Genomic DNA, 22868 nt, shown 5'->3' on the forward strand with positions numbered 1-22868 from the left:
TGAACGAGTTGGTTATGGCTTTTTGAAAGGCCACATAGTGAGGTTATGCTCTTGGGAACAACATAAGGTACTTAATGTTCTCTATTACTCTTACTCATTTCTTTTTAGATTGTTTTCAGCTGAGCAATTTACTTCCTGACATCAAACCATTCATTGTTGTTACTGGAATTATATCTTTCTCATCAAATATGCATTTACACAATATCCTCAACCACGTTCACTTGCCTTCTTACAGCTATAGCTTGTACATGGAGTATGGTTAGAATCAGCAGTGGTGAAGGAATGTATGGATGACTGAGAATAACAACATATAGCTCTCTTTCCTCAGAAAAATCTTGTTTTTTCCCACCGTCAGTTGCAGGTGAAAACCATTGGGTACTTAGTGATGGAAACTAAAACGTATGATAGCAGTGAATCTTGAAGAATATTGTGAGGGATGAGTTGTCAGGGAAAATCTGACACACTAACCATATGACCGTAAATGAATTTCTACATTTTGCTGAGCTACAGAGTCTCTCATTATAATCATTCAAGGATTACTTTGATGTAGAGTTAGAGGATTTCAGAAAGATGACTTCCATCTAATTCTTATTTTTTTTAAAAAAATTACAGATTTTGTGTAGTCTTATAAAACTGCCTTTACATAGTTTTTTGGAAGCAATGAGATAGGACACAAGTGAAATCTGTGCAGACTCTTCATTCTGGCTCTTTCCTAGAAAATTTAGCAGAATGGGAAGCCTACTGATGCTTTTCACTGAGACATGAATGAAATATCTTGTTTTAAAATAATTAAATAGTTAATTATTAATGTTGGGAAAAGGGATGTGAACATTGTTACAGGCCATAAAAATTAAAGTTCTGTTCAGACTATAGATCACCAATGATTTCTGGCCAGTAAGGACACTAGCTCTCTGTTCTCAAAAAAAAACAACAACCCTTTTCCTTCCAATTCCAGCATCTGAAGTATAGCATACATGTCGTGTTCTTCCATGAAGAAGAATTATTACCTTAAAAAAAAAAAAAAAGAAAGGAAAGAAAAAAGAATTGATATTTAGAAATCCATGTCAGTTATTTTGCTGTAACCCCTGATCTGAGGGTTCAGATCTGAGGTTGCCATCAGAGGCCTATAGCATGTGTTCAACTAAAAACACATTATTAGATAATTCTCCCAGACAAAACTGGCTAGAGATGAGATTTATGGATTGATATCTCATATTCTAGGTCTTTGTACCTCAATTACTATTTTTTCTGTTCTGTTGGTGAGTCTATATTTCAGTAGTTTGTCTCTTCATATGGGACTAGGTACCATATTTGATTCTTTCATTATATGGAAACCTTAAAAAATACTTGCCAGTAGTTCTGTGCCTGTTTAGTACATAGTTGTAAGTAGACCTGGCTCTGGACATAATTATGGAATTGAGGAAGATTAGGTACTTCCTCTGAGATCTTATTTTCTGAGGCCCTCTATTTTTTCTTAGGAAACTCTCCCTCTGTTATACCCAATATGATGTGTTAACTTTTTCAGGCACTGTCCTTCCTTTCCCCATCAACAAAAGCTGTTCTTTGTTCTATTTCCTTCTGGCCTTAAGATATTAGTGTTAGATTAATATTTAATATGTCTTGCTTCTTAAGATTTGTACAGAATTTATTCCAGATGGGATAAATCTAGTTGTGAAATTTTAATTCACTTTATCAGGATCATAGTTATTAGACAGACTGAGTAGTCTTTTCAGTAAACATAAAGGGAATTCAGATATGTAATGTATAGTGAAATTGAAACTAGCTAAATAACATTTTTGAGTACGCACTATGTGCCAGCAGTGTTTTAAGTGCTCTATCTGCATTAAACCTTTGCATTTAACCCTTACAGAAACTTGAAATGGTTGCTGTCATATTTTTAGTTTACATTGACAACACCGAGACCCAGATATGTAATTTACCAAGTCATTTAGCTAATAAGCAGTAGAGCCAAGATTGAAACCTAGGTGTTTTGCCTCCAGAGAATGTGTTATTAACCATTACTTTCTATTGGTTTTACCCACTACTTTCTATACTCAATTTTTATTAAGCATTACTCTCTATACTGAAACAGGGGGCCTATTTATATTTGTTTGTTTGTTCATTCATTTGAGAGGGGGAAAGAAAATATTTTTTTGAAAATACTTGATCACATTTCCTAAAATTCAAGGACCCCTTCATGATTTTTTTCATAGCATCTGTATACCACTAAGTACATACTACAGATGTTTTCTATATTCACATGACACATCATTATTTAATATTTTCGTTCTAATCATTTAAAAAGTGTATTTTGAAGGGAAACTTTTCATCACTACTTTAAATGTAAAGCCAGTATCGTAAGTAGAGGATAACTGTAAAATTTTTTTATTTAAAAATAAGTAAGTAGAAAACAAAACCATATTAATTACTAATTAGATATTGTTCCCAAATTGTATGATACTTGAAGCTTGCTTTCTCTGTTAAAAGAAGAGGATAGCAAGTGTTTGAGATACACTGTTACCAAGTTGAGATTTTCTTATTAGAAAGCAGGCAAGGAAAACTAACTTTTACTAATACATGTCCACATACTACCTAAAACCCAAAGTCTGACACTTCGGGAAAGTGAAATATACAGAGGGTGCCAAAAAAATGTATACACATTTTAAGAAAGGAAAACTGGATTGAAATTGTAGTACTCAACATACACCGATAACAAAAGATGAGTACAAGTCACGTTTGACTTCTGCAATTACAAGAGGTGCTCAAAGTGGTTACCATCAGCATCCACACACTTCTGATTACTGTGAACTACTGCTTGAGCAACACTGACCAAAGTGTCTACTTGTACACATTTTTTTTGCCACCCCTGATATTATTCTGAGTCTCTTCCAGCCTTGAGAACTTGGCAGTACCTTCTTTGTTTAAAAAGAATGTTAGTCTTTAAATAAATGAATTTCTATCTACCATATTCTTTCACTGTCTTATAAGATTAATTCATCCTAATGTGTTTGTAAATTCCTAGAGTTTGAAAGAAGTATATAATTATTGCAATGTTTGACACTTATTGTATAACAATTTCTTGATAAGATTTCTGGAGTTGGTATAATTAATCTCCCTAACTATGAATGAATCATTATTAGTAGAAAAGCAGGCAGAAATTAGTCATTTAAAAAAATTAAACCTAATTCATTGTATATAGTGTAGGAAGCTCTTACATGAACGTCAGAATGCAAGAATACTTTTATTTACAGTATTCATTAGGTTGATGGTTGGATCAAGTTGATGAGAAAGAAAGATTGAATTGCATCTAGAGCTAGGTTTAAGAAATCACATTCTAATTTATACTGTGCTGTTAAGATTAGAAATTCTAATTTCAGTATCTGGCAGCAAATGTCTTTATCTCACACCACACTAGAAAAGAAAACCTACATTCAGAGAAGCTGACATTGGCATAGAGCCATAGGTAGGTTTTTAGCTATTGTGAATTTATTGTGATTTTTCAGTTTTTACTGCTTCTGTGATGACATTAAAGTGATTGAATAGACAGAAAATGGGACATAAGGATGACTAAAACGTCTTTGCTTAGTATTAATATTTCATGAAGCATTTTAGCAAGAGGCAAAACAAATTTGTTGTTCTTTATAAAGTTATTTAAAATATTAGAGGAGAAGGAACGGCACAAGCGAAATAGAGAAAAGTATTTATTCTTTAGAAAATATTAATTCTTTAATAGTAACAAGATTCTATTTACACGTTATGTGGTGATAGTCAGATAGGTTTCACTCTGAAGCTTTGCTAGCTTTTCCCTACTAAATGTCAATCCCACTCCGTAATTACCTGCTTTGCCCCTATTTTCTCAAGAAAGTAGTCTATCTTCATGTTGGTGTTTTTAAAATTTATATTATTTGATTGTCCTGATGAATAAAATAAAACCTAATAGACTAACCTGGATTTACTGACAACCTCCTTGGAAGCTTTTGGTCTGTAAAATCTAAGTCCCAAGTATGTATCATGGAATTGACTGGTATTTAAAAATAAATTGTCTTCTGAAATACTAGAAAGATTTAGATGTAGATCAAGAAATAATTTACACGTCTTTATTTTAACGTCTGCAATGTTTCTTGTCTTTTTTATGATTTCCCGTTACATGTGTGTTCCTATCTGCCTTAACTGTCTCATTTCCTTCTAGTATCTCTGATTACTGAGAACTTTCTGCATATTTTCATATTTAAAAACTGATTATCCGTCTGATAAATGTTTAGTGGCTTCAGATATCACCATACCATACAAAATAGAGTCTTAGATACTTTAAAACACTTTAAATACATTCAAAACCAAGATGAAACTAGCCATTATTTGAATAGCAATTGTCTTTAATATGTTGTTTTTTCTAACTCAGGCATAATTGACATATAACATTATTAGTTTCAGGTATTCAGCATAATGATTCACTATTTGTATATATTGTGATATGATCACAATAAGTCTCGTTAATGTCTGTTACCATACATGTTACAATTTTTTTTCTTGTGATGAGAAATTTTAAGATTTACTCTCTTAGCAACTTTAAAATATGCAGTACATCACCAACTCTAGTCACCATGCTAGGCATTAGGTCCCCATAACTTTTTAATTTTATAACTGAAAGTTTGTACCTTTTGACTCTCTTCACCCCTTTCACCTACTTCTCATTTCTGGCAACCACCAATGTGTTCACTGTATTCATGGGATCGTTTCTTTTTCTTTTCTTTTTTCTTTTTTTTTTTTTTTGACATTCCACATATAAATAAGATTACATGGTACTTGTATTTCTCTGTCTGACTTATGTCCCCTAGCATAGGCCTTCGGGATTCATCCATATAGTTGCAAATGCCAATGTTTCCTTTTTTTATGGCTGAATAATATTCACGTGTGTGTTTATCTTGCATCTCCTTTATTCATTCATCTGTCAATGGACACTTGGGTTGCTTCCATGTCTTAGCTATTGTGAATAATGCTGCAATGATCATGGGGCTGCAGATACCTCTTCAAGGTAGCGATTTCATTTTCTTCCAGCCATAATACAAAATTAGTCTATTCAACTGCTAAAAAAATTAGGATCGTCTGAGGGAGGGAAGTAAAATGTTTCAAAAATATTCATTCGATTCTTTGGGAGGTTATATAACATAATGATTAAGCGCATTGGCTCTCAATTTCAGAGGATGGGTTAAAACCTTGCTGTTCTATTTGCTAAACATAACCTAGATCTCATAACTTAGTCTCTCTATGTAATATTGCCTCATATGCAGAATAATAGTCTAATTGATATGGTCGTATAGATTAAACAAGATAATGTATGTAAAGTGTCTAGCATATAGTAAACATTCAATAAATGATAGAATTGACCTAAAGTCTTTTTAGAAACCAACTATTATAAACATCCTCCCTCATTTAATTCTCCTTTTATCATGAAGGACACTTTCTGCTGATTTTTACGTTTTATATGACAGCCTACCTTCTGTGGTTTGTTTTCTTAATTTGAAGGAAGTATTGTTGTGTTTCCCATGAAATGTGTTCAAGTTCCTATATCCTTCTAGTTGAGAAACAGAACAAAGATATAGTTCTGTTTCAATATATTTCTATTTCAATATATTTCCTGCATCTTTCATACCCCCTCCCCAAAAATGACCTATAGGAGTTATTCCTGAAACAATGGATATTCTGTATTTTTCTCAAGTGTATACTTTTAAAGGTTTTTACGATGAATAAAATACGCTGATGTTTATTATTCCCAGATTCCATGTTTGTGACTTCTGTTACTTGCTAAAATTTGTTACCCCGAAATCAATACTTGTGGTGTTATCTCAGTCATTCAGAGACATGCACAGAATAACAAAAATTTTGAGTCACCTGACCTGCATGTTCCCAGCTAAGGCTGATCAAGGCTATCCTCTGTCTTCTTGTTGCGGCTCTCATACTATAAACAAGTATCCTTTTCAAAGTCTATTTAGTGCCACTTTTTTTGCATTTTTGTTGGTGATTTTTGGTTTGAAATGGTCCCCTACTGCTGAAATGCTGTCTAGTGTTCCTCAGTGCAAGAAGGCTGTGATGTGCCTTATGGAGAAAATACATGTGTTAGATAAGCTTCCTTCAGGCATGTGTAAAAGTGCTATCAGCCCTGACTTCAATGTTAATGAATCAACACTATGCATTATAGTAAATAAGATATCTTTAAGCAGAAACACATATACAAGAAGGTTATGGGTTGATGAAAATGTCTTAATTAGAGGCTCACAGGAATCTAACCCAGTATTTCCGGTAGGAGCTGTGGTTCAGTGTTTGCTAATTTTGTGTTTGCAACGACTTTATAGAACACAACTACCGCAGATAATGAGATTAAAATTTACCATATTAAATATTTCTAAATGTATAATAAGTTCAGTAGTTTTAAATACATTCATATGATTGTATAACCATACTCCAGAACTCTCTTCATCTCACAAAACTGAAACAGTGATTTTTGTGTATTGATTTTGTATCCTTGAAACTTCACTGAATTCATTTATTCTAACGTGTGTGTGTGTGTGGTCTTTAGGGTTTTCTATATTTACTATCATTTCATTTGCCAACAGACACAGTTTTACTTTTCCTTTCCAATTTGGATGCCTTTTCTTTCTTGCCTAATTGCTGTGGCTAGGACTTCAATACAATGTTGAACAAAAGTGGTGAATGTGGGCATCCTTGTCTTGTTTATGATTGTAGAGGAAAAGTTTTAAGCTTTTCCCCATTGAGTATGATGTTAGCTGTGGGCTTGTCATATCTGATCTTTATTACGTTGAGGTACATTCCCTCTCACTTTATTGAGACTTTTTATCATAAATGGATGTCGAATTTTGTCGAATGCTTTTTCTTTATCTATTGAGATGATCACATAATTTTTATCCTTCATTTTATTTATGTGTCATATCACATTGATTGATTTGTGGATGTTGAACCATCCTTGTCTCCCTGGAATAAAATGCCTCTTTTTTCTCTTCCTTTTTTTCTGGTAAAATTGGGTAAAAATATATTTTTTTAATTCAAAAACAAATATATAACATGGAATGGATTTGAGGCAAATTGTGCCACAAGCAGATTTTTCTTTAAGTTGCTAAACAAAATTTAAAAAGCAAGTAACAATAAAGGAAAATGTTTTGGGTATGGGACCAGCAGTACAAAAAAATAGCGTATGAGTACTTGGTTAATTTACCTGTTTTGCAGTAGTGCAACTTTTAAGTACATATTGTTCACTGTCCATAGTCCATGCAAGTTGGAATTCCATACTTCAACAACAACATGCTAACAGTTCTTAATGAAAACTTAATAAAAGGCATAACCCAGTTGTTCCCTAGTTTGACCAACTCCACTTAAGTTAGATGTGCAGAAGGGCTTAGATCTATCCAGAGTAAGCCACATGCAACATGTTACTTGATCACCTTTCTAAAATAAGGCAGGACAATGACAGTAAGATAAGGGAAGAAAACATGGAGGAATGAAGTCCTAATGCATATTTGTCTTTTGAAAGTAGGGGGAAACCTTTTACATATAAGTTACAAGGAAAAGGCAAACAATTTTATACAAGAAATTGAGCACATATCGTACAGTAGCTTCCCTTTGCTGTCATCATTTGTACAATGTCTTCATAGTTTACTTGCCCTAATATCTGCTTCCCGGATTATTTCATCAAACTCTTCATCTGCTAACTTCTGTCCAAGGTTTGTCATCACATGGTGACGCTCTGATGCACTAATACAGCCCTTACCGTCCTTATCAAACACACAGAATGCTCCTTAATTTCTTCTTCACTGTCTGTGTCTTTCATTTTTCTTGCCATTATTGTCAGAAATTCCAGGAAGTCCTTTGTACCGTTACCATTAGCATCCACTTCATTAATCATGTTCTATAACTCTGCTTATGTGGGATTGTACCCAAGAGACCTCATTATGGTTCCCAATTCCTTTGTTGTTAGTTCTGTCACCATCCTTGTCACATAGTGAAAAAGCTTTGAATTCTGCAATCTGCTCTCCAGTCACTTGGTCAGCCCTGCTAGAAGCACTGCCAGTCTCCAAGACACAACCACGCAAGTACTTAGCTTGCTGGCTCCACTGGGACTCGCCTCCATGTGTTTTAATTACACAGCTCTAAGATGTATGTAATGATCCTAAGTATGACTGGTTTCATCTAAATGTTTTTTTCTATGGAAATATTCTATGGAAGTGTATTTATTTGCTAGGGCTGCTGTAAGAAATTACAACAAAAAACATAGCTCAAAACAACAGAAGTTTACTCTCTCACAGTTCTGGAGGCCAGAAGTTTGAAGCCAAGATGTTGGTGGAATTGGTTTCTTCTGGAAGCTGTATGGGGAAATCTGTTCCATGCGTCTCTCCTAGTTTTTGGTAGTTGCCAGCAGTTGTTGGTGTTTCTTGGCTTGTAGCTGCATATTGTAATCTCTGCCTCTGTCATTACATGGCCTTCACCTCTGTCTCAAATCTCCCTCTGCCTTTCTCTTATAAGGATGTCCGTCATTGGGTTTAGGAGCCATCCTATTTAGGATGATTTCGTCTCAAGATCCTTAATTATATCTGTAAAGACCCTTTTTCCAAATAAGGCCGCACTCACAGATTCTGGCATATAGAGAGTGGACTACATGCCCCAAAGGGGGCCATAATTCAACCTACTACAGGAAATTAATGAGAAATTATAATAATATTAAATTGTGGTTTGCGTAATCTAGGTATTCTCAGGAGATATCTGATAGATGTTTATCTGTAACTATAGTAGATAGAATAAGTTCTCACCCAAAATTCTGTGATTCTGTTTCTTACACTTCCATTATATGGAAGTGTATCAATCTGGAACTTAGATTTGGGCAGTTTAGCATCCATCGGATGCCCAGTGTTGCCGTTCCTGACTTTATTACTCCCCATCACTGCTGTTTTTTACATCTATATCTAATCATTATAGTAAGCAAAAATGGAAAACATTGTTCTTTGCATAAAGTTGTATTTTTCATGCCCTCTGCATAATCATGTTTTTTTCTGTCAGTATTGGGTAGTTTACGTAGTAGTAGACTGAATAAACTGAATAACATTCAATTCAGTAGTAAACTGAATAACATTCAGTTCAAGTCAGTAAATTCTCTCCTAGTATGTGTAAGACATTGTTTTGCTGTAGAAGATCTTAGAAATGCACATAATCAAGGAAAATGAAGGTTTCCTTTGTTAAATTAAGAAAAGTAAATACCCATGAGGAAGCACATTATTTAAAGTCCAGATAGACTGTTTGTGTTTTACTTAGTTATTTAATTGTTTAAACAATAACTTAGATACAAGGTGATTACATACCTCCAAATATGTTTCCTAACTCCCCTGATTATGTCTTGTTTGAGGAGGAAATATCCATAGATAGGTAAAGCTACTTGAATAAAATTTCAATTTCATTTTGTATTCTAAGAAGTACTCCAGATGTAATTAACACACTGAAATGATAAGCAGTAGAAGACATCTCTTAGTAAATCTTCACTTAAAAGTTAATCAGGTTCTTTAGGTCATATACTAGAAGTTTCTTTTGTTTTTTATAAAGCACATGGTAACATTTCCTTCCTTGTTAAATATGGGCATTTTTTTAAGTTTGATAAAATAATACACTTTGAATAATTTAAGTGACTTTTTTTGGGATGCATTACGACTTGAATTGTAGCATTTTTCTTATCTTATGATTTTGGTCATTGCTGAAGGCTAACTCCCTCTAAAAGATTAGGAATCTCCAAGCCTCCTATATTTGCACATGTGGACTTAGAGTTGTGTTCCTACTGCAAAAGTATTGATTATTTCTACTAAATGTGTAAGTTCTTTCTATTTTGAAGATGTACCCAAATTCCTGCAGAGGTCTTTAATATACAAAACATAAAAAGTGTCCTGTGTTAATGAGAAGTTCTGTAGTATTACCCTCTTCTCCCACTAGGCCAGAGAAACAATTTAGCTTGAGCTTTCTGACTATCACTGGCAAGTTGTTTTGTTTAAATTCTTATTGGTAGTAACTCTGAAGTATGAATCTGCGATTATATAGAATTCTCAGTTTTCAGTCTACAAATTCATTAGGTGCTCCTGATTCAGAGTCTTTAACTGTTAAGTTTCTAGGGTAAGTTATTGTCGATGTTGGGGGAAAAAACTTTTTGAAAATCATGTTTATACTTAATAAGACTTTATAGGTTTACATAAGTCAGAATCTTTTTACTTGAGTGAGATTTTATTTACAGAACATAAGTTAAAATAGTTTGATCTCATGATGACTAAAAGCTCTAATTAGGCAGGAATATTCCTTAGTAAAAATAGGGAAATCAATTATGATAAGTATAATTTGCAGGGTACACTCTCTTTCAAATATAAGAACCATGGCAGTCCATAATAACACTTTCAAACGTTCTTGATTCTAAATAGAATTGGCCATGTACCTCATTCCCAAAATGAGTAGAAAATGGAATTAAGGTGCACAGTGTGGGTAGTAAACTTTCCATGTATGTTTCATTATTTGGTATTTCAAAATAATATAAATATCTCAAGACAATTTCCAAAGAGAGATATCAATTCTTTGTCTGCCTGTTTTCTACTTTTTTGTATGATGTTAAGCTGACCATTTGAGTGGAGAATTAAAGGAATATGTGTACTGTAATATCCTTTCTTTCTCAAGACAAGGGTTCTTCCGACAACTGGAAGAGGTTCTTAAAAATGTTTAGGAGAATTTTTAAGGATTGTCACAATGACTAGGGTGGGCGGACTGTTGGCACGTAGTGAGTGTCGTAGACTGGAGATTTTGAAATCCCTCAACATTTGGGTTAGTCTTGCACAACTGACGTATTACCCAAAATGCCAATGGAAGCCCTACTGAGAAATGTTCTTGTCCTTGCTCCAGACAGTAAAGCCCTCAGGTAGAAAAAGACATCTGGGTGGTCCCTAAAGGGAAAATCGAAAGTTTCCACCAGCCATTTTGCTTTCATAAACAGCAGAGGAACAGATCCATCTCCCCTCTGCCTTCCAGATCTTTCATTTAGTGCAGTCCGTTGGCTGACGCTACATCAGATCTGAATTGCTAGCTGCAGAAGAGTCTAGCAAAAGGCCTTTTGCTTTCTATCTTTGCATTTCAGGAAGGCACACTAGAATGAAGCCAGAGTGGATGGATTAGATAAGGGGCAGTCTTAGCTCCCTATCACCCACGCTATTATGATCATCACGTTACTACAGTATCGCAATAGGTATCACAGAGTCTCTCACATTGTTTTTTCGTAGCTACACAATATAACTTTCTGAGTGTTCACAGAGGCAATAAGGGAACCAGGACAAAAAAATAAAATGAATGGTAAGGGGTATTTCTATTCCAATATGAATTTTTTTGTCTCAATTCCGTTCAGCTCCCTGATCTTTCTTTGCCACCTGCTCCCTGGTGCCTTCTTTCAAGCATATTTTAGTACCTCTAGTCCCTGGACTGTAGTGATATGCTCTCTTAATAAGCACATTTACAAACATCCTCAGGATATTGTCATGGACTTCCCTTTTTTTCCACTACTTCATTTGCCCACCCCTTTGCCTGTCAGCATGGTTATCTACTTCTAGGGGCAGCAGCATGAGATCTTTAGAAGATGCTTTGGCAGCCTCAAAATTTCTGAGCAACGTTTCTCAAGAACTTTTGTTTATGTAGTTTCCCCTCGGAAATAAATCAACTCTATTAGCCTACTCTGAATGGCATATAATAATATAATATAATATAGTAACGTCCATATGTATAATAGCCTGAGTTCACTCAGCTGCCTGAGTATTTGAGAATCTAAGCACCCAAAGCATTCAACAGTTGTGTTATTCTAAAATGATTTTTTAAAAAGTGATTATCCATTTTTAAAATAGTGCTTGGTACTAGATAAGAAACAGTTGGCTAAGACACAATGCATGGTAATGATGTGGTTTGCAGGATGTTCAGATTATTTGGTAATGTCACAGAATCACAATCTGTGTGATTACAAACTGGTGGAACAGAGATTACAGATAATCACAGAGATCTCCCAGGACTGTGGTTGGTAATACACATATGATCATTCTTGTTCATTTATGTGTTTCGTGGGTAATGACTACTTTAAATGTTGATATGCACTGTATATTATATTTTTCATTCCTTAGTCCATTTAATGGGGAAAGAAAACAAAAACCAGAGAATGCCTTCAGAAGATAATTGGAACTGTGTTGAATTTTTTTATTTTTTAATCATTATGCTCTTTTGGATTTACAATACCTAAATTCCAAATTCAGTAGTTCCATTTGTGAGAATTTATCCTACATATGTATACACATTTTTTAAATGATTGTAAACAAAGGCATTCATTTCAGCATTGTTATAGTAACATAATAGAAATGACTATACATTAATAGAGAACAGGTTAAAAGATTCTGGTACGGCAGTATAACAGAATAGTAAGAAGCTTAAAAAAAAGAATTTAAAGCTTTCTCTGAATTAATTTAGAAAGATCTCCTTGGTATATTATTAAGTATTGCAATTGGGGGTATGGGGTGGATATAACCATATATTCAAATTTGCTTCTGCATGCATGTTCATATATTTGAAATTCTGAAAGGACACACAAAAAAGTACAAATATTAATTACTTCTATACATATGAGTGTGTGTGTATGGGGGAGTGTGGGTTAAGGGGGACTAGGAGTATGAAGGAGACTTTTCAGTGACTGTCTTGAGATAATCATGTCATGTATCACCTGTTCAAAAAATGAAAAATAAAGAAGATACTTAAACTTCAGAAGGAGCATTAATGCAGAACAGATCAAGTCCTGACTTTCTAGGTAAATAGTGTTGCACACCAGAGAGTGGCATTTGTACTAGGAAGATTTAGTTGCACATAGTAAATAAAGCTAAGACTTTGAAAGATATTTTCTTGTGCTTGAAAGAAAACTGTGATTCCTAATTTCTTTTAACTACTGTGATCCCTTGATTAATTTCACCATCTTTGTTTATGGTTTGATGCTCAACATTTTTTCTGAAATTCAAAGTGGTACACAAGGGCATAAGTTATTATCGTTTTTGTTTTTTTTTTAAATGTTTTTGTTCATTGGTTTGTTTCTTTGCTAATTTGATCAGTAATGGGGAATGCTGGTGGGCAGAGAAAATCGGGGGCTTTGGAGTTTATACTCCAAATGTAAGAAGAGGGGCAAAAGGTGGAGAGGAGAAGTATTTTCCAGACATTCTTTCCCAGCTTTACAGTTCTGTTCCAAATTTCATCCATACTCTCAAGTCTACTATGGCATTTATTAAAGTAGCAAGGAGAAGTTGCATTATCAGGGATGCAGTCACCCTAGTATTTGTATCAGTGGACCATTTTTTGGCTAACTTCACTTTCCATTTATTCAATCCTTCAATCATTTACTAAGTATTATAAAGTCTTAACAATTTTTTTTGGGGGGAGGGAATATTGGGGAACAGTGTGTTTCTTCAGGGCCCATCAGCTCCATGTCATTTGTCCTTCAATCTAGTTGTGGAGGGCACAGCTCAGCTCCAAGTCCAGTTGCTGTTTTCAGTCGTTAGTTGCAGGGCGGGCAGCCCACCATCCCATGAGGAATTGAACTGGCAACCTTGTTGTTGAGAGCTCCTGCTCTAACCAACTGAGCCATCTGGCTGCCCCAAATTTTTGAAATTATTTAAACTTTCTCATACTCTTGCCAATTCATCTGATTACCTTTTAATCCTAGAATCATTCCACGGGTGTCAACCTATTGTATTACATAACCCTATATTTTCTACTCATTCCCAGACATTTCCAGAATGTTCAATAATTGGTTAAATTAATGAACGAATTAATGATTGACTTAATAGGAAGACTGATGTAGCTAGACCAGGCTTGGTGCAAATGGCTTCCTCAACAAGATTTACTGGTTTAGTGTTAGGATAAAGCAACGTTTGAATGCTTAGGTGTTAAGAAGAGAAACTCATGTTGACTTGTTTTGAAGTATTTTAAGATGGAGAAAAGAAATGGCATTCTTTAATTTCTGTTTCAGACTTTCTGGAGTATGTTTTTTCTGCCTGGGATTTTTTTTTTTTTTAGTACCATGAAATAGAATTTTTCCTACTAATTTTTATATGAGATTTTAAAAGCGGTTTTAACAGATCTCTCTCTCTCTCTCTCTCTCTCTCTCTCTCTGTCTCTCTCTCTCTGCACGCAAACAGTAGTTTGCAATTATTTCTTTACCATGGACTTCTTTTTATGAATCTGTCCTGAGCCTCTTCATTTCATGTTTTAGAAGATTTTTGTGTACTACAGTGTGTTTTAAAGAAGTAAAAAGATCTCTTCTTTTCTCTTTTAAAAACATTAATCAGACACATCTCAGGGCAAAATCACTGAGCAAGTCACATGAAATATCTAGTCGCTAAAGTTACTGACCAGAGGTCAGTGTTTTGAAGTGAAGGAAAAGGAAATTAACATTTTTATTTCATTTTTCATACATTAAAAATACACTGAAATAAGTGCTAACAGTATCTATAAAGCATTACATAAATACTGGAAATCATATTACGGAATTCTGGCTTTTCTGTATATGTAATGTCTTTGATATTTTAAAATAAAAAGTCATCTAAAAAAGGTGTAAACCATTCTCTTAGACTGTTTTTTTAAATTGTGGTAAAACACACACAATGAAATTTACTATCTTAACCATTTTTAAGTGTATATATAGTTCAATAGTATTAAGTACATTCGCACTGTTGTGCAACCAATGTCCAGAACACTTTTCATCTTGCAAAACTAGAGTTCACAAAAGGGAAATAAAGTGTTCATCTATGTATTGCATGTCTTACCCCACAAAACACCGAAGTGTGTGCTATGCTTTAAATAAAAATATATAATTAATTTTTCAATGTTAAAAATTCATTCTATAGCCAATAGTGGGTTTATAGGTATTAATTATAGGCTCTTTTGTTTGGATGCTGAGTCTACAATTGTGAGGAAAAGTATGGGCAGAACTAGAAAAAAATTTATTCTAAACTATTCCAAAATACTTAATTTTTAGATAACTGAAAATAGTATACATTTGCACATATCTCCATAAAACGTTACATGTGTAGTAGTGGGTATGTTCATATATTTGTCAGTTATTGCCAATAATACTTCATCAATAAGTCACCTCTAAGCTTAGTGGCTTTTACAACAAGAATTTATCCTCATGATCACAGGTCTTTAGATCAGCTGGGAGTTTGCCTGATACAGGCTGGACTTCGCCCCAGGCTGCAGGGTCACTTCAGGGCTTCTCCTTCTGGGGCTCAGTATCAAGGGGAAGCATCAACTCATAATTAGTTCTCATAGTGTATTACTTGCTCACAAGGAGTGCAAACACAATTACCCATGCATATGTTAGATCACTGTTAGTTTTATATTTGCCAATTTCCCATTGGTATGAGCAAGTCCCACGGCAAAGTTTAAAGTCAAGGTGTGTTGGGGGGTGCATTCCATCTACCATGAGGCCATGGCAAGAATGTGGATCTAGTTCTCTTAAAAGGAAGTGAGAATTTTAGGAAGCTTTCTAAATTTAAAAGGCAGATTTCTTTTAGCACCTATATATTTAGTAGTAACTCTTTTTTTTTGTATGTCCATTTTTCGTATGTTATAAATTCTTCACTCCTTTTAAAGCAACAGTTGCTGTATAAGAATGGACATCCAAAATGTACCCACAAATGTTATAAATCAAAATTATTTCCCACTCTGCTAGCTTTTAATACAAATGTTTTCATTATATAATTTTCTACATTGTTTAATATAGCTTGGCTGTTAAGGATCAATCATTTTTCTTTTGTCACATCAGAGTTTTTAGTTGATGATTTTTTAAAAGTTGGATCTATCAAAGAATTGAGCTACTGAACCACCACTCATTTAAAAAGGTTAATGTGGTTTGTTTTGCAATTTGATACAATACTAAAATACTGTTTAAACTTAAGTTGCTTTTATCTCACCTTTACCTCACAAAATTCATAGCTAAGGTTTTTATTGTCTTTGTTTGAAAACCATGATAGAGTTGGACTAAACAGAATTTTCTGTATTGCCCAGAATGTTACTAGTGCTTCTAAGCATGACATGTGAATGCCTCTAAGATGGGTTTTCAGACAGGAATATGTACAGGAAGAAAGAAAGGAACATAAAAGAGAAGAAAATATAACAAGAGAGAGCTTGGGGAAAGCAAAGCTAAGGAGATGGGAAAAAGTGCCTGTGTTGGAAAATGATACAGTACTAGCACCAGTTGTTCTAAACTCCGATGGCCTCATCACTGCCCCAGGTTTTCTGTCAACTTACCTCTCTACTCTCACTGTCTAAGGAGTGGAATTTGTAGGAACTGGGCGAATATTTATGGACAGTTTGGGTGAGAATAATCAATGCTGATCTGATGGAGACACTATTCATTTTACTCCCCTTTCGTGGAAGACCAGATGTGCATATTTAGAAGGTCCCTCTTAAAGAATTGTCAAATAAGGCACAGTAGGTACTTTGAGGTCAGGGGATAAAGGAACAGCCTGGGAATTCTTGAAGAGATGAATCTCAAGGATTCCAGTGGTTGCAGATACAGGTTTCCTCTGCTATCCGAAGCAGAGCATTCCTATGAAATTATTTTGTAAGCCAAAATGGTGTAAAGGAAAGAGGCAATTACCTGAGGACGCATCTTGCTGCTAACAAATGCACAAAATAAATCGAGATAAAAAGCACAGATGTTCACAGTCACAGTTCAAAGCTATGGCAGCTTGATACTAAGATACTGAGTGTAGTTCCTGCAGCAAAAGCTTGGCAGTGCTCGGGTTGCTAGCTGCCTCTCTGATGGCTCACTGCAAAAGAAACATTGAATGCTATTTTTGCTTTCCTCCTTTTTTTGTAAAAGTGAAAATCCTCTTCAGATTTCTTTGGTTAGCGAAAACAGGTACTCATGTAGATCTTTTGTAAAAATGGAGTGGCATAAAGTGAACTTTCAGAGAGTGGGGGAATACCTGCAGTGTTAAGGATGGTTTCTGAAAGTGCTAATTTCATAAAGCCCTGTTTAGTACGCATATTTCCCTCTATCCTCTCAATCTCCACGCTTTTCTTTCTGCTCTGTTCCTACCCGAGAGTGCATCTTTGATTAACTCTGGCTTTCTTGGTTGCTAGCTACTACTGCCTCTGCTGCCAAAAAATTAGAAACAGCAAGAGGATGTGCAGCCTTTTCATTTGTCTGCTTTGTTTAATATTTTTCTCTTTCCAACAAAACTGGATATTTTAAAAGTACTAAATGGAACTGAAAAACCAAATGTATACCTTTCAGGAATGTTTCTGTGATGCTTCATAGGGATTACTCTACAGTGATCTTTTAATTATCGTTATAATAAGTCCTAGACTCATTACAGGGGAAAATAACTTTGTTATTCAGAAAAGCAACCCTGAATGAATTTCATCTGTACACAACAGCATGGTTAAATCTTCAAAACATATTATTAAACAAAGAAACAAGGCACAAAACGCTGGAAGATAAATAACTTCCATTTTTATAGTTAAATTATTTCATGGTCATTTTCCTAGAACAAGGTGTGTATTGTGAATTTAGAAGTATCATTTGTAGACCAGTTAGGAAAATTGAGTAGGGATCTCTGAGTGATTTGATTCTTAGGTTTGATTCTGTATTGTGAGAATTTTTATGTGGTTTTGTTTTAAATAACGAATATTGAAGTGATTAGATTTCCATTTTTCTAATGTTATTTTAGGCCCAAATTCATTTTTCTTACTCAATTAGGCTTTTGGGATCTTGATTCGAGCTTTCTAAGAAGTATTAAGTGATTATTTTTAAAACTGTTACATGGAGTAATAATACCTTTTGGTTTAGTCTATGTATAAAGCTAAAAAATAAATTCTGATCAGAATAGAGGCAATTAATGCTTGGTAGAATTATACCAAAAACATTTTGAGAACATATTTAACGATGTTTTTATTATACTTTTAATGGATGTTTTAAAAAACGTAGCAAGTCTTCAGATTAATCTTTATCTTCTTTTTTCTTGCATTTATTAAAAATTTTTAATCTATTTACTTAAATGCTATTTTTTCACTTATTTAATGACTTTATTCCAATGAAATGTAATTAACTGTTTTAATTTATTCTTTAATTAAAGAAATAAGTTAAGAAAGATAGGCATTGGCTGTCTCCTATTTTTCTTTTCAAACCTTTTTGTTTGTTTGTTTAATTCAGATTGTTTTTCTTTCTCTCTCCCTTAGTTTTCCACTATTCCTTTTATAATTTAGCCATAAAATGCCTGGACTCAGCAAAGTGTGGATTGTTTTCGTTTATTGTTATTTGTCGTGTTTGTTTCTTACAAACTAAGTCTATTCACAATGATTAAGGCAAGTTAAATTTAAAATAGTCTTAAATAGTCAGTGTCAAATACCAACTTGGAAAAAAAAATCAAGAAATCTGCCTCCTCTCAACTGGTTTTTAGGACATTAAACATAAACATTAATCTGATTATGATTACTGTATAGTTGCCATTCTAAACATATTAAACCAACATTGTTTATTCCTTATAAAAAACATTTGTTTAAGACATTGAGCTGCCTAATGTATCATTACAGAAATGATGTTTAGTGATCTGAATTATTTTGCTAAGGAATTAATTTAACTGATTGATCACATTAACTGTTTTGATTTTATATGCTTTTCTCTGCTTTTATGAAAAGTACATTGCTTTAAAAAAATGTTAAAAACAACCTAATCCCTAAATTTGCCTTTTCATACAGAGTTGTAAAAGATTTAGGAGCCAACATAACCACCAGCATGTTATATTTAAGATTTCCTTTGTTGCTTGCTGCACATGCAACAATGTTGTTCTTTCTTTGACACAGACCCAGACAAAGGCTGAGTGTAGCAAGGAAGCAGACAGCACGCCTCCAGTAGTGGCCCCTGCCTGGCTCCAGGCTTTGTAAACAGAAACATCCCAGGCTCCAATGAGGCAGACAGGGGTTCCCTGTCTGTTCTGCATTCAGGAAGCACTTGCTTGTACAATCCTAGCCACTGCACGCAGGCATACATAGCAGTGTTTACATTTGGCTGAGTATTGAACTGAGAAAGCTAATAGGGAGGAAGAAGAGGGTTTATTAGGGCTAGGGGAACAGGACAATTTCAGGTATAGCATAAATATATAAAAATAAAAAAGGATTAAAAACAAACAAACAAAAGGAGTATTCTGTTAAAGGTCTCTTATTGTACACATATGTGAGTACACATGCTGAAATATTTTTCCTGGCAGTTTTTCAGGGATTTCTTATTTTTAGACCATGTGACATCCTAGAAAGTTTTCCATTTGAGATATTTAACTATTAGCATGGTTCCTAACATGTTTAAAAAAATATATTTAATACTTTTTTCATCCTCCCTATTAAATGAATTAATCATTTCTATTTCAGATTTTGGATTAATGAATATTTTATGTAAATATGTTGCCATTTCTTTGTAAATTTGATAATAAAAGCAAAGAGAATGCTGAGCCTTCAGTAAACATTAGAAGACTCACTCAGAATTTTGGAAATTAGAAGGACTTTAAAAGTCACCTAGTATAACCACTTCTTTAAAAAATAGTTTAATGTATTTTAATAGCAAAGTTATAGGAGTAGCACAGGAAACAAACATTAAAAACGTACTTGCATACAGGAAAACTCAAGAGCAGTACAGTGAATGGACAGAATTCACTCTATGATAAAAATTCTAGAAATACCACTTAATTGCTGTCATTAAGAAATTTACTTGTTTGTAAAATATCCAGACTTGGGCATTGTTCAGAAACATTTAACAGGTTTGTTTATAATTGTTATAAAGCTGAACTCTTGAAACTTGTTCATTGAAACATTTTGATTTGCATAAATGCTCTATGTTCCCTCATTTATATTAAAAATTCACATACAAATAAAAATGGGAAAAACTGTCAATACCTGATTTCTGTTCTCTATTTATCCCCTCACAATCGTATACTTAGGTAGGTACCTTTTTACCATATGAGGAAAAATTGTCTGACATTCAGAACTACCAATAACAAGAAGAGAAAAAGAATTTTTTTGGAGAATGCAGTTTTTCCTATCAGAGGGGATTCCCTCAAGCACATGTGTGGCATCCTAGTTGAATGTCTTTTGGCATCATTGTACACATTTGGCGTGGATAGCACACAGGCTGGTGTCTTCAAAAACGGCCAGCCAGACAGGCCTCACCTGCCCCCTGCAAAGCACCAATAGCTGCAGTATGGAAGTGCAGATCTGTTTTTGACATCTTGAGCAATTTCTCACACCAAACACTGTTTGGGAGTGAATTTCAGTGGATTTCTGATAATGTCTAATTTCATGGACTGCCGCAGTATCAGGCCTGTAACTGAGATTTCTTTTCTATAAGTAGCCACAATAGACACTACAAAATTTTTGTATTAAAACTCATAATGTTTTAGAAAAGTCCCTTCATCTTTTAGTCTGTTTTCTTACACTTTACATTCACTTAAAACAAGTTAGGCCATCTGTTTTTAAAGCCCAGACTAGATTAAAAAAAAACAAAAACATTAAGGCAAGCACATTGACAACATCACAAAGAGATAGCAGACAAACGATAAGGTGGAAACATTGGAAATCAGTTGCAATCATTTAAAAACACTTAGTGGTCTGAGAATTTCTCAGATGCCCTAGAGTATCACCACAGATTGATATTCAAAATTATGTCCCCAGTCACATAGGAAAAAAAATTTACTCCAATATATTTAGTTTAAGAAGGACGGAAAAATGTATACCTTATATAACACAGAATTAACCATGTTCAAGCTTGGCATTCTGTATATTCACAGTGCTGTGCAATCATCACCTCTATCTAGTTCCAAAACATTTTCATCACCCAAAAGGAGACTGCATACCTAATGAGCATCACTACAGATTTTCCCATCACCCAGCCTCTGGTAACCAATCTGCTTTTTGTCTCGTTGAATTTGTCTCGTTGAATTTGCCTATATAAATGGAATCATAGAATATATGACCTTTAGTGTATCCAATGTATGGATAAACCACATTTTGTTTATTCATTTGTCAGTTTATGAACACTTATGTTGTTTCTACTTTTAGCTATTGTGATTAGTGATGCCATGAACATTCCTATAGAAGTTTTTGTTTGAACACTTGGTTTCAGTTCTTTTGGGTATATGCCTAGGAGTGGAATTGCTGGGTCTTAGGTAATTCTATATTTAACTTTTTGAGTAACTTCCAAAACGTTTACTACTGCAGCTGCACCATTTACATTCCCACCAGGAATATACAAGAGTTCTATTTTCTCCACATCCTTACCAGCTTACCAGCACTATTTATTTATTTATTTATGTATGTATGTATGTATGTATGTATGTATGTATGTATGTATGTATGTATTTATGTGTGTGTTGAAATTTTAGCCATCCTAGTGTGTGAGAGGTGATGTCAATGACAAAATAAGTTTTTATATGCAGCTTTCTTCCTACAGCTTATTCTATATGTTAAAAGTAGGTACAATGATCAATATGGTAAAGTCTATAAAAATCCATTAAATGTCCTGTAAGTTAAAAGAGCATTACAGTGCTTCAACAGATCCTTCAATAGAAATATTGTTTTGACATTTTAATATTCATGTGCTTGACTTGAATGAGACAGATACATTCATTTAGAACAGGAATGTCCATCTGAGGAACTCTTTGCCATAGAAGCTTCTGACATTGCCATGGAGGCTTCTAGTTTGAAACAACACATAATTATAATGTCCAAAGTGAGAAACACTTAAAATACAACATGCTTGATTTTGATTGAGTGTAAAGGATGATTAAATAAGGATATTAGCCTTTATCAAGCCCAGCCTCTGGTCATTATTACCAAATACTGCATGAATACCTATAGTTAAAAAAAAGATGAACAGCTATTTCATAGGGTGACTCATTCCATTTTAGACAGCACTTTTTGTAAGCCATAAGTTCTTCTGTATGCTGAGCTAATAAAAACTGTCTGTGAACACACTAATTGGATCTTGTTATTCTGTAGCTTCAAGTCATTTTTCCACATGAAGACAGCTATCATATGCTCTCAAATTTTCTCCTTTAACATACTGCACAGTTCTAGTTTTTTCTACCCATCACATTTCAGAGTTCTCATACTTTTATGTCTTCTGGATATACTCCCTTTGTGGACATCCATCCTAAAAGTTGTTTTTTTAGACATGATTTGATCCATAGAATGGAACTAACACATGAAACGAATTACATGCTCATGATAGGCCTGTGATTTAGATATGTGTGTTCCCTTTCTGCAAGTGTATAAACAGGCTCAGGCAGGTGAAGAAATTTTTCGAAGGTCATACAGTAAGTAGAAGAACTGAGTTATAAGTCCAGTTCAGATTTAACTGCCTGCAAAGCCATGCTCTTTTCATCAATAATGGTAATATCAGTATTGATAAACATAACTACCATTTATTGCATAGATAATATATACTCAAGACTGTACTAAGCACTTAAATTCCCATCTAAGCCTCACAGAGATTTGTGAAGTAGAGAGTACTATTTCTATAAATGGGAGCATTGACGATCAGAAAAGTCAAAAAATTTACTAAAGGCCATAGAGAGTGATGTTAAGACTTAAAACCAAATGTGATTCCAAAGATTGTTGTCTTATACTTGTATCACACTGTTCTGTCTGTGCTGTTCCATGATATGTTGATATTTTAATAATTAGGAGCATAGCTAACAGGTGTTTCAGTGTTAAATCTATATAAGATAATCTGTATGATGAAATCTGTTTGCTGCTATCACAAATTTATT

The 22868-nt window shown here is 34.1% G+C and overlaps 1 protein-coding gene and 1 pseudogene across 2 annotated transcripts in view; one reads left to right on the forward strand and one right to left on the reverse strand.

Annotated features, from left to right (window-relative positions):
* The window catches only part of BMPR2 (bone morphogenetic protein receptor type 2), a 136857-nt gene that overhangs the window by 78484 nt on the left and 35505 nt on the right, over window positions 1-22868 (forward strand). The window lies entirely within an intron of this gene.
* LOC308499007 (calmodulin-like) lies at window positions 7592-8945 on the reverse strand (annotated as a pseudogene). Its single transcript has 2 exons — window positions 8817-8945; window positions 7592-8159 (listed from the first exon to the last, which is right to left on the reverse strand). The product of its transcript is annotated as a calmodulin-like (transcript).

Source organism: Rhinolophus hipposideros (assembly GCF_964194185.1).
Source record: "Rhinolophus hipposideros genome assembly, chromosome: 6".
NCBI classification, from domain to species: domain Eukaryota; kingdom Metazoa; phylum Chordata; class Mammalia; order Chiroptera; family Rhinolophidae; genus Rhinolophus; species Rhinolophus hipposideros.